Here is a 10985-nt window from a genome sequence, read left to right on the forward strand (position 1 = left end):
CAGCCTCATCCCTTCAAGTCACATAAAGGTCCTATGAGGGCCTAGCCCTAGCACCTTCTCAAAGTCCTTGAGATGATTAAGTGTGTACTCCTGTCTCCTTTCTGTTTCATCCTAGCACTGCCTGTCCAGATAGGCTGATAAACGGTACCAGGTTACTGAATGAATGGCCTAGTGAAGTTTGAACCATGCGTGTTCATTTTGCTTACATTTGCAAGCTTAAACCAAATTCACAACTTGCCCATATCTTCCTTAGATTCTCCCCCTGGGCCCACTTGGTTAAACAACCTTGGCTGTTCCACACTTTTAAGTACTTGCCAGCTTTAGCTGTGAAGTTTTCGGCGCATGAAGCTAGCCATCAGAAACCACGCTGTTGTTGTTGTTTGGGTCATTGCATCATTTGCAAACACTGCTGCACCCTTCTGCCAGCCAAGGGGTGTGTGATCTCAACCACACTTCTTGTTTCCACCACACAGGGTCAAGGTTGTGGATCCAGCATTCCACAAAGCCACTGCCCTTATAGTAACCTCGATAAGAGGATTCCTTTGTTTTGTGGTTCAGGGAAGGGAAGCCAGAGAGAGACCTCTGCAAAATGCCAGGCCTCTTGTGGTTTGGAAAGTAAATCTCTAGCGGGTGAGTAGCAGATCTTGAGGGAAAGGGATGAAATGAGCAATTTACAAGAGGAGATTAGAAAGATACCAAAGCGCGAGAGAGAGCTAGGCACACATATTGCATCTATGTCTCACAAGGGCTTCTAAGAAAAATGTGAAGTGATGGAAGAGCCTCGGTGGTGCAGTGGTTAGAGTGTAGTAATGCAAGCTACTTCCGCTGATCACCGGCTGCCAGCAGTTTGGCAGATTGAATCTCAGTAGGCTCAAGGTTGACTCAGCCTTCCATCCTTCCAAGTTGGGTAAAATGAGGACCCAGATTTATTATTAATTGGATTTCTATGCCGCCCCTCTCTGAGGACTCGGAGACGGGCGGCATGTTGGGGTCGATATGCTTATTCTCTGTAAACCACTTAGAGAGAGCTGTAAAGCACTGTGAAGCGGTATATAAGTCTAAATGCTATGCTATTGCTAAGATTTCTCTAGGCCAGTGTTTTCCAACCTTGGCAACTTGAACATATCTGGACTTCAACTCCCAGAATTCCCCAGCCAGCATTCGCTGGCTGGAGAATTCTGGGAGTTGAAGTCCAGATATCTTCAAATTGCCAAGGTTGGGAAACACTGCTCTAGGCTTTGTCTCTGTTGGGCAATGGCCAGGTTGATTACTCTGGTGTTTATTGTGAAGGGCAATTATCTATGGTCTATTGTGGATGTGATCAACAAATAAAATTACAACTCAGTGTTGAAATGCATGCTTTGTGCAGCTAGAGCAGGGGTGTTGAACTCAAGGCCCACAGGGCGCTTAGATATGGTCCAAGAGGCTGCCCTGGAAATAATAAAGGACTGGCCCATGGTGCATTTGCCAGCAAAAACTGGAGGGTCAAACACAACCCTAAGGTAGCCCTCAATGAAATTGAGTTTGACACCTCTGAGCTGGAAGATCCTTGTTTTCAGCCCGAGAACCATCATTGAAAGGACCCAAGTTACACATAATGAGGGACTCCCAAGAGCTCTGCCAAGCTAAGATTATTCTAAGGGTAGAACAAGAAGCAATAGATGGAAACTAAACAAGGAGAGAAGCAGCTTAGAACTAAGGAGAAATTTCCTGACTGTTAGAACAATTAATCAGTTGGAACAGCTTGCCTCCAGAAGTTGTGAATGCTCCAACACTGGAAGTTTTTAAGAAGTTGTTGGATATCCATCTGCCTGAAGTAGTGTATCTTAGTAGTTGCATCTTTTAATTTATTGGCTGTAGTCCCCATCTGTGGTGATCTTGGAGCCCAGGAAAATAAAATGTCAACTGCTAGAGTCAGTATTTAAGAAAAATAAAACTCAGAGTCCATTTAAGGTTCAAAAGTGAATGATAATTTCATTTATTTATTTTTTAATGAAGGGGCAGGTAGGAGGGGGTGGGAAAGGGGACAGTAAAAAATTTGGTGGTCCTTCACTGGACAGACTCTCCAAATAAATGCCTTACTTGGGGGGGGGGACACAGTGGGGTAGCGAAAATGGAGCTCCACCCCAGAGCACCCAATTTGCACTGAAAGATGTTGAAAGAACATGCAGGGCGTCCTGCATAAGCCACGCCCTCAGTTTGGTAGTAAAAAATTTGGTGGCCCTTCACTGGACAGACTCTCCAATTAAATGCCTTACTTGGAAAAAGTATCCTTGACTATCCATTCTTGGGAGGTGCTGGAGGATCAAAAGGAGAGATGGAAAAATGAGAAGAACGTTATTGAAAACCTGTAAAAGGATTCAATTGACAATACGTAATCCCTCCCTAACAGAGACCGCAAACCTTCTAGGGCAAGTTGAGTCAGGCAGGTGCAATACGGGCGCAGGTAGGTGAGGTTGCGAGAGATCATTTACATGGTGGGGGGGAGGAAACGGGACAATTCAATGACTTCATTTTGAAATCCTTTCGTTGCCGATGGAAAGGAGAAGGAAGTTGGCTTTGAAGGCGGACAAGCAACAGTAGGTTTCTGCCTGTTGCAGAAGTCTTCCTGATATAAATATTGAAAAAGGGTGGGAAACAGTTTATACTTCAGCAGATAAGTGACTTAAAAGTATTTATGGCCCCGAATGTGGATTGCTCCATTTTCTGGTATGCATGCATGAGTGTGAATGAGTGCTTTCCCACACTTACATAATAATCCTGGCTATGCTCGTCAGCTCTGCAAACAGTCTATAAATAAATTTCATTCTTTTTACAATATACAACCCCCACCCCGAAGCAGACTAGGCTGAATGTCTGTGACTTTTTTTTTCTCTCAAACAATGACTATGCTTATGTCGATGTATTTATCAATGGTGAACAGGACCGTGGTTCAACAGCACCAGGTTTTCTGGGATTGATCTATAGGACAGTAAGATCTTAATTAGCCTACGTTGACTGGATTAGCTGTTGTTGGCTTGTAAAGAGTTCATTTAGAATACTTACGGGACCGCCTTCTGCCGCATAAATCCCAGCGGCCAGTTAGGTCCCACAGAGTTGGCCTTCTCCAGGTCCCGTCGACCAGACAATGTTGTCTGGTGGGGCCTAGGGGGAGAGCCTTCTCTGTGGCAGCCCCGGCTCTCAAACTGCCCCCACTCTCCTTGTCTTCCACAAGAGCCTTAAGACCTATCTATGTCACCAGGCATGGGATAACTAGTGTCCCCCCCTCTGACCATTGAAAGTTATGTGTGGTTATGATTGTGTAGTACAGTATTCCCTCAATTTTTGCGGGTTTGAACTTTGCGAAAAGTCTATACCACGGTTTTTCAAAAATATTAATTAAAAAATACTCTGAGAGTTTTTTCCCTATACCATGGTTTTTCCCACCCGATGATGTCATATGTCATTGCCAAACTTTCGTCTGCTTTTAATACATTATTTTTAAATAAACTTTAATAAATAAACATGGTAAGTAATAATCTAAATGGTTGCTAAGGGAATGGAAAATTGCTATTTAGGGGTTTAAAGTGTTAAGGGAAGGTTTGTGATCCTGTTCATAGCCAAAAATAGTGTATTTACTTCCGCATCTCTACTTTGCGGAAATTCGACTTTTGCGGGCAGTCTCAGAACGCATCCCCAGTGAAAAGTGAGGGAACACTGTATTGATTGTTTTTAAGGTAATTGGTTTTAGTTACAGTTTTTAATTATTAGATTTGTATCTGTATTGTTCCATTGTTGTTGTGAGCTGCCCCAAGTTTTCCGAGAGGGGCGGCATACAAGTCTAATAATTATTATTATTATTATTATTATTATTATTATTATTATTATTATTATTATTATTACTACTATTAAACATTGCCAGGGTGTCAGAAATAAGTTCATTTCTGAAGGTAATATCACAATGCAAGTAAATGGTTTGAAACCAGGGGAGAGCCTGGTGTAAGCCATAATCAGCATGTAATCATGGGTTTGCTGATTATACTGCAACCTGATTGGCTGTATCCTATATAAGGAGGAACACCCTTGCATGGTGTGGTTTGTTACAGAGTGGTTTGTAGTTTAGTGGTGAGTGCTTAGTGGTTGCAGGGGTGGATATTATAAGAGTTTTAAGAAAGTATTGTATGATAGTTTATTTAGAGAAGCAGTTTGATAAAAGAGAAGTAAATATATTTTTACAAGAAAGCCTGCTGCATTCGCTTGCTGGGGAATTCTGGGAGTTGAAGTCCAAATACCTTCAAGTTGCCAAGGTTGGGAAACACTGCAGTAGGATATAGCAAGGCAAAACTAGGTGATTAAGAAGGAAGATGATGCCTCCATGTACCAGTAGGTGGCAAGTACAGAAGCTGAGCTTCAAATCATAGACATTATCATAATCAAACATCGAGCAAAAATTATGTGGCTGGGCTATGCTCTGTTATTTCTAGAGACACGTCTATGATCCATAGACAATTCCCAGATCCCAGGGTTTATTGCATTAAATAAGGGGGTGTATCAGTTCTACGTTCCTACCTTTATGCAAGCTGGTCACAATGAGATTAGAATTTAGCACCGAATTCTGAAACTGAACAGTAAGCCATAACTATAACTGTCTGCTGAGATGCATTTGTGAATATCTATAATGCTGAACCTTTTTTTGTGTGTGTGAGGAGTGGGGACTCCTGGAAGTGAGATCAGTTTTTCTCAAACATATTAATTCTTTTTATTGTTTTTTAATAATTTTATTTATTCATTCATTTGTCCAATACACAATACATATGGAAGAGAATAGAGATGAAGTAATATATATAAAGATAATATGTAAAAATAGAGGAGAAGATACATGAAAGGAAGAAAATATATATGATATATGAGATAAAGGAAAGACAATTGGACAGGGGACGAAAGGCACACTAGTGCACTTGTGTACGCCCCTTACTGACCTCTTAGGAACCTGGAGAGGTCAATCGTGGATAGTCTAAGGGAGAAATGTTGGGGGTTAGCGCTTGACACTATTGAGTCCGGTAATGAGTTCCACGCTTCGACAACTCGATTGTTAAAGTCATATTTTTTACAGTCAAGTTTGGAGCGGTTAATATTAAGTTTGAATCTGTTGCGTGCTCTTGTGTTGTTGCGGTTGAAGCTGAAGTAGTCATTGACCGGTAGGACGTTGCAGCATATGATCTTGTGGGCAAAACTCAAATCGTGTTTTAGGCGGATGAATGGATGAAAGAGTGGAAGGAAGGAAAAGAAAAAAGAGAAAGCAAGAGAGAAAGAAAAGAAAGAGAAAAAGAAGGAAGGAGCGAATGAAAGAAAAAAGAAGAGAAAAAGGGAACACAGAGAGAGAGAGAGAAGAGAGAAAGAAAGAAGAAAGAGAAAGAGAGAGAAAGAGAAGGAGGGAGGGAGAGAGGGGGAGAGAGAGGAAGAGAGAGAGAGAAAAACATTGAAAGAATGATGATGGAGATCCTTAAATAAGGTTATTCCTCCAAAGAAAACTCCTTTTGTTTTAGAATCTTGCATAGTGGAAAGGGATTTGCATATAGCTGCTTTTAAAGCAAATCACACAATCCCAACTGCAAAACATTTTAAAAATGTATCCCATATTATCCGTCAAAAAGATTGCTCTTATGATCTTGGAGGAAATCCAACTTTGTAGTGCTTTCTCCACTTTTCTTAAGCTTTTACAGGATTTACTTTATCACCATGCCCTGAATTGTTTAACTTTTATTCTATATTGTTGTCATGGATTGAGTGTTTTTTGCAATCAGCTCAATGGGATAAAGAGACCAATCCTAATATAAAATTTAACAAGGTCATTAAAAAAGGTTCTAAAAATGTCACTTTGTTGATAATTACAGTACCGGAAAATATGAGAGCCCAAGGCTGGGTAATTGATTATATTGTGGATGCTGGGTGTAATTTTGCTTAGTTGCAATTTATAAAAGGGGAAAGCTGTTCGGTGATGGAAAACAACTCTTGAGATGATTGGCTTCACTCATGATTTCTGTGACTTGAAAATCAATATTCTCAAAGTAGCAGAAAAGTAGAATCTAATATACTGCTCAAAAAAATAAATAAAGGGAACACTCAAATAACACATCCTAGATCTGAATGAATGAAATATTCTCTCTGAATACTTTGTTCTGTACAATGTTGAATGTGCACAACAGCATACGAAATTGATTGTCAATCAGTGTTGCTTCCCAAGTGGACAGTTTGATTTCACAGAAGTTTGATTTACTTGGAGTTATATTGTGTTGTTTAAGTGCTCCCTTTATATTTTTGAGCAGTGTATAGAGGTACCTCTATCTAAAAACGCTTCTACTTAAGAACTTTTCTAGATAAGAATCGGGTGTTCAAGATTTTTTTGCCTCTACTTAAGAACCATTTTCTACTTAAGAACCTGAGGCCGGAAAAATTTCCCAGGAAATTTGAGAGCGGCACGAAGGCCCAGTTTCCTGCCATTTCCCTTTTAACCCCAGACATCTCTGGGCTGCCAGAGGAGCCTTTCTGTGGCGCTTAAGGAGGCTTTGGCAGTCCAGAGCGAACAAAGCATTTTCCTTTCTCTGGGTGCTTGGAGAGGGAATAAACCTATGCCAGCGCCCAGAGAAAAGAAACACTACCTTTGCTCTGGGCAGCCCAGAGCGAACGGAGTATTTCCCCCTCACCTCACCTTCTTCCTTCAGCAGCGACTGTCCTCCTTTTCCTCCTCCTCCTCCTCCTCCCACCCAAATTCTGAGCTTTTATTTCTTTCCTAATGGGTTTGCATGCATTATTTGCTTTTACATTGATTCCTATGGGAAAAATTGCTACTTAAAAACCTGGTCACGGAACGAATTAAGTTCGTAAGTAGAGGTACCACTGTATTTTAATTTCTTCTATCTAATGGCTCCAAGTCTTTGCAGTGGAAAGAGGAAGGCATCGCTACTACCAGGCGGGAATTCCAACTTACCACCGCTATTGGTGCTGATGCGTGTGCAGCTCTGAGTGACTGGTTGAGAAAAAAGTGTGAGATTTTGACGGTTTTTTTGCTTCCGCGCATGCTTATCTGTTACTATTAGTACTTTCTTTGTTTTCTTTTGCCATAGACTTACTTCTCACTTCCTTATGACTCTTGACGAATTTATCTTTTCTTTTATGTACACTGAGAGCATGTGCATCAAGACAAATTCTTTGTGTGTCCAATCACACTTGGTCAGCGAAGAATTCTATTCTATTCTATTCTATTCTACTCTTTGTGTTTTGTGATTTTCTCCAGTGCTTTTTCTTCTTTTCTGCCATCTCCAGATACTGCAATGTCTTTTTATCTTTCTTATCGACAGTTGTTAAGTCGATAAGTTAACATTGATGTGTGTTGGATGAACTTACTCTAAGGCAGCTCCTATGTGGAATCTTAGAAACAAGGACCTTCTCTAATCTGCTTGCCTGGCTGGCTTTCCTAAATATTATCCACTACCGAGGAACACATTACATTGCTCCAGACCTAATTTCAGTCAAAGCCAATGAAAGTTGACTTATATTTAATCTTGGAGAAAAGAATTAACAGTGACAAGCTTTGATTTTCATTATTTCATTGGAAATCATCCATGAAACATTTTGTCTAAAAGTGGGAAAAGAAAATCATGTTTGTCTTCTGCACATATGATTTAGTTAAGTTGGAATGTAAACTTTCTTTGGATTTTACGGGACATATAATAGGGGTTTTAGTTGGTTTTTTTAATTATTATTATTGGATTGTACATGTTGTTTTTATTATTATTGTTAGCCACCCCGAGTCTACGGAGAGGGGCGGCATACAAATCCAATAAATAATAATAATAATAATAATAATAATAATAATAATAATAATAATTATTATTATTATTATTATTATTATTATTATTATTATTATTATTATTATTATTATTATTATTATTATTATTATTATTATTCCTAGGAGGTAGGCTGATTCCAAAGAAATGGCTCCTGAGTTATCAGCAACTCTTGGAGAGCATTACATTCCCATATCTGCCGTGCCGCAAAACATCAGATGAAAAAAAGTTAGAAAAGTTAGATGCCAGGGAAAGGAGAAGCTGTGAAGAACTAGGAAATAGGATATCCATCCGGCCCTCTCAATTCCTGGCAGATAAATGGGGAAGAGAATTCACAATTCAAGGTGTTGGTTAGCACCTTTAAAGCCCTAAATGGCTCAGGGCCAGACTATTTATGGGACTGCCTCCTCCCTTCTCCCTTACTGCCAGAAAGGGCCCACAGAGTTGGCTTTCTCCAGGTCTTGTCCGCCAAACAATGTCAGTTGGCGGGACCTCGGGGAAGAGTCTTCTGTGTGGTGGCTCCATCCCTTTGGAACCAATTGCCTCCAGAGATCTGCATTATCTCCACTCTACTGGTCTTCTGGAAAGCTGTGAAGATCTGGCTTTTTCAGCAGGCCTGGAATTAGGCTGATTGCAAGTACGTATGTTTTTTATATTATTGTTATTATTGATTTTTATGATTAGATTTTAACTGTTTTTATTGTTTTTTTGGGGGGGGGTTATAAATTTTTTAGTTTTGCACACCTTGCAGAGATTCCAATTTACATACCTCAAATTAAAATATAATACAATACCTGCTGCAACTGGTGCACCAGGTGAACCTGGGCAAACACCCCCCCTTGCCAGAGCCAAAAGATGATATTCCAAGGTCAGCTAGGGATCAAGGAGGACGCCCAAATTGCAGACCCTCTCTGAGGGGGTCAAAAGTCCCCTCCCCGGGGTGATGGATGGACAGATGGAAGTGTGCTTGGGAGGCAGAACCCAGAGCCACTCCGTCTTGTCAGGATTGAGTTATAACATATAGAAGCATTGGCTGCTGATCAGTTTCCAGTCACAATTCAAAGTGTTGGCGATGACCTATAAAGCCCTGGCACATGGCATCGGAGCAGAATACCTTCAGAACTGTCTTCGGCCACACGAATCCCAGCTACTGATAAGGTCCCACAGACTCGGCCTTCTCCGGGTCCCGTTGACTAAACAATGTCGTCTGGCAGGCCCCAGGGGAAGAGCCTTCTCTGTGGCGGCCCTGGCCCTTTGGAATCAACTCCCCCCGGAGATTAGAACCACCCACACCCTCCTTGCTTTTGTAAGTTACTGAAGATCCACCTATGTCACCAGGCATGAGGAAATTGAGGTACCCTCAGGCTTATATAGTTTATGTATGGTATGACTGTGTGGTATGGTTTTTAATGACAGTTTTTAAAAAATATTTATTAGATTTATTTATTAGATTTGTATGCCGCCCCTCTCCGCAGACTTGGGGCGGCTCACAGCAATCATAAGAACAATATATAGTAACAAATCTAATATTCAAATCTAAAAGAACAATTTTACATTAAAAAGCCTAAAATCCCCAGCATAAAAAACATACACACAAACATATTAAACATAAAACTACATAGGCAAGGGGGAGATGTCTCATTTCCCCCATGCCTGACGGCAGAGGTGGGTTTTAAGAAGTTTACGAAAGGCAAGGAGGGTGGGGGCAGTCCTAATCTCTGGGGGGAGCTGGTTCCAGAGGGTCGGGGCCGCCACGGAGAAGGCTCTTCCCCTGGGTCCCGCCAGTCGACACTGTTTAGTCGACGGGACCTGGAGAAGGCCAACTCTGTGAGACCTAACCAGCCGCTGAGATTTGTGCGGCATATTGGATTTGTCACTTGTTATTATTGTTGCGGCATACAAATCTAATCTAACCATATTTTGAGAGAACATGCATTTGCGGTGCACCAGAAATAGAAGACATTGCACATGTGCTACTCAATTGTAAACTATACTCCTCAGTAAGACCTCAGTATTTATAGCCCCTACTTGACAATATCATACATTGGGACTGTAATAAACAATTATCATATTTTCTTCAGGGTACAAATATATATGTAGTTTCTAGAACCGCTAAGTTTATAGTCAGGGCTGTTCAGATGAGAATACGTTTTATAGAACATATTGGGGTGGCATGCAAAGGAGATGAACTCACTTAAGAATATTTTATATCAGTATCTTAGATTTGTTTAATATAATCCTTTGCACGAGTTATATTCTCATGTTTTACTACTCAATTTTAGCATATTATACTGCATTTTAACTTATTATTTATTCAAATTCCCTCTATTTTAGCCAATTTTTTAACCAGTCACAGTTTTATGACGACCGATGTGGTCCTTTTTCTAGCTTTGATATGGTCGATTGACTAATCAAATAAAGTTGATATTGATAATAAATTATTATTATTATTATTATTATTATTATTAATTTATTATTATTATTAAATTATTATTATTAAATTATTAAATCGAGCTGCAACGAATCTGGCATAAGCCAGTGAAAGTGGTCCCAGTGGTACTTGGCACGCTGGGCGCAGTACCAAAGGATCTCAGTGGGCATTTGAAAACCATTGGAATTAGCTAAATCTCTATCTGTCAATTGCAAAAGGCCGCTTTACTGGGATCGGCAAACATAATTCGCCGCTACATCACACAGTCCTAGGTGCTTGGGAAGCGCCCGACTGGTGATGAAATACAAAATCCAGCATAGTGATCTCGTTTGCTGTGTTGTATTGACATAATAATAATAATATTTATTATTAATTATTTATAATGTTTGCAGTGTCCTGGGATTATGTGATCACTTAAGAACTGTGGCAAGAAAGGGTCACAAAATGGAGCAAAATCCAGTTTTAAAAATGTCTCACTTAGCAACAGAAACGTTGGGCTCAATTGAGGTCATAAGTCAAGGACTACCTGTAGTGCCAGTTAATCAAGGAGGCCTATCTATCCGTAAATAAAATCCAACTTCCCTTCATCAGTTTGCAGACTTTTGACTTCTTCTTTTTTTAAAGCCTGATATGGTTGCATTAGTTTCTATGCAGCCATTATAAGATTATGACTTGAATGTGGGTTGCAGTTATTTATTTATTTGTTTGTTTGTTTGTTTGTTTATTTA

The sequence above is a fragment of the Erythrolamprus reginae genome, chromosome 11 (genome assembly GCF_031021105.1).
Source record: "Erythrolamprus reginae isolate rEryReg1 chromosome 11, rEryReg1.hap1, whole genome shotgun sequence".
NCBI classification, from domain to species: Eukaryota; Metazoa; Chordata; class Lepidosauria; order Squamata; family Dipsadidae; genus Erythrolamprus; species Erythrolamprus reginae.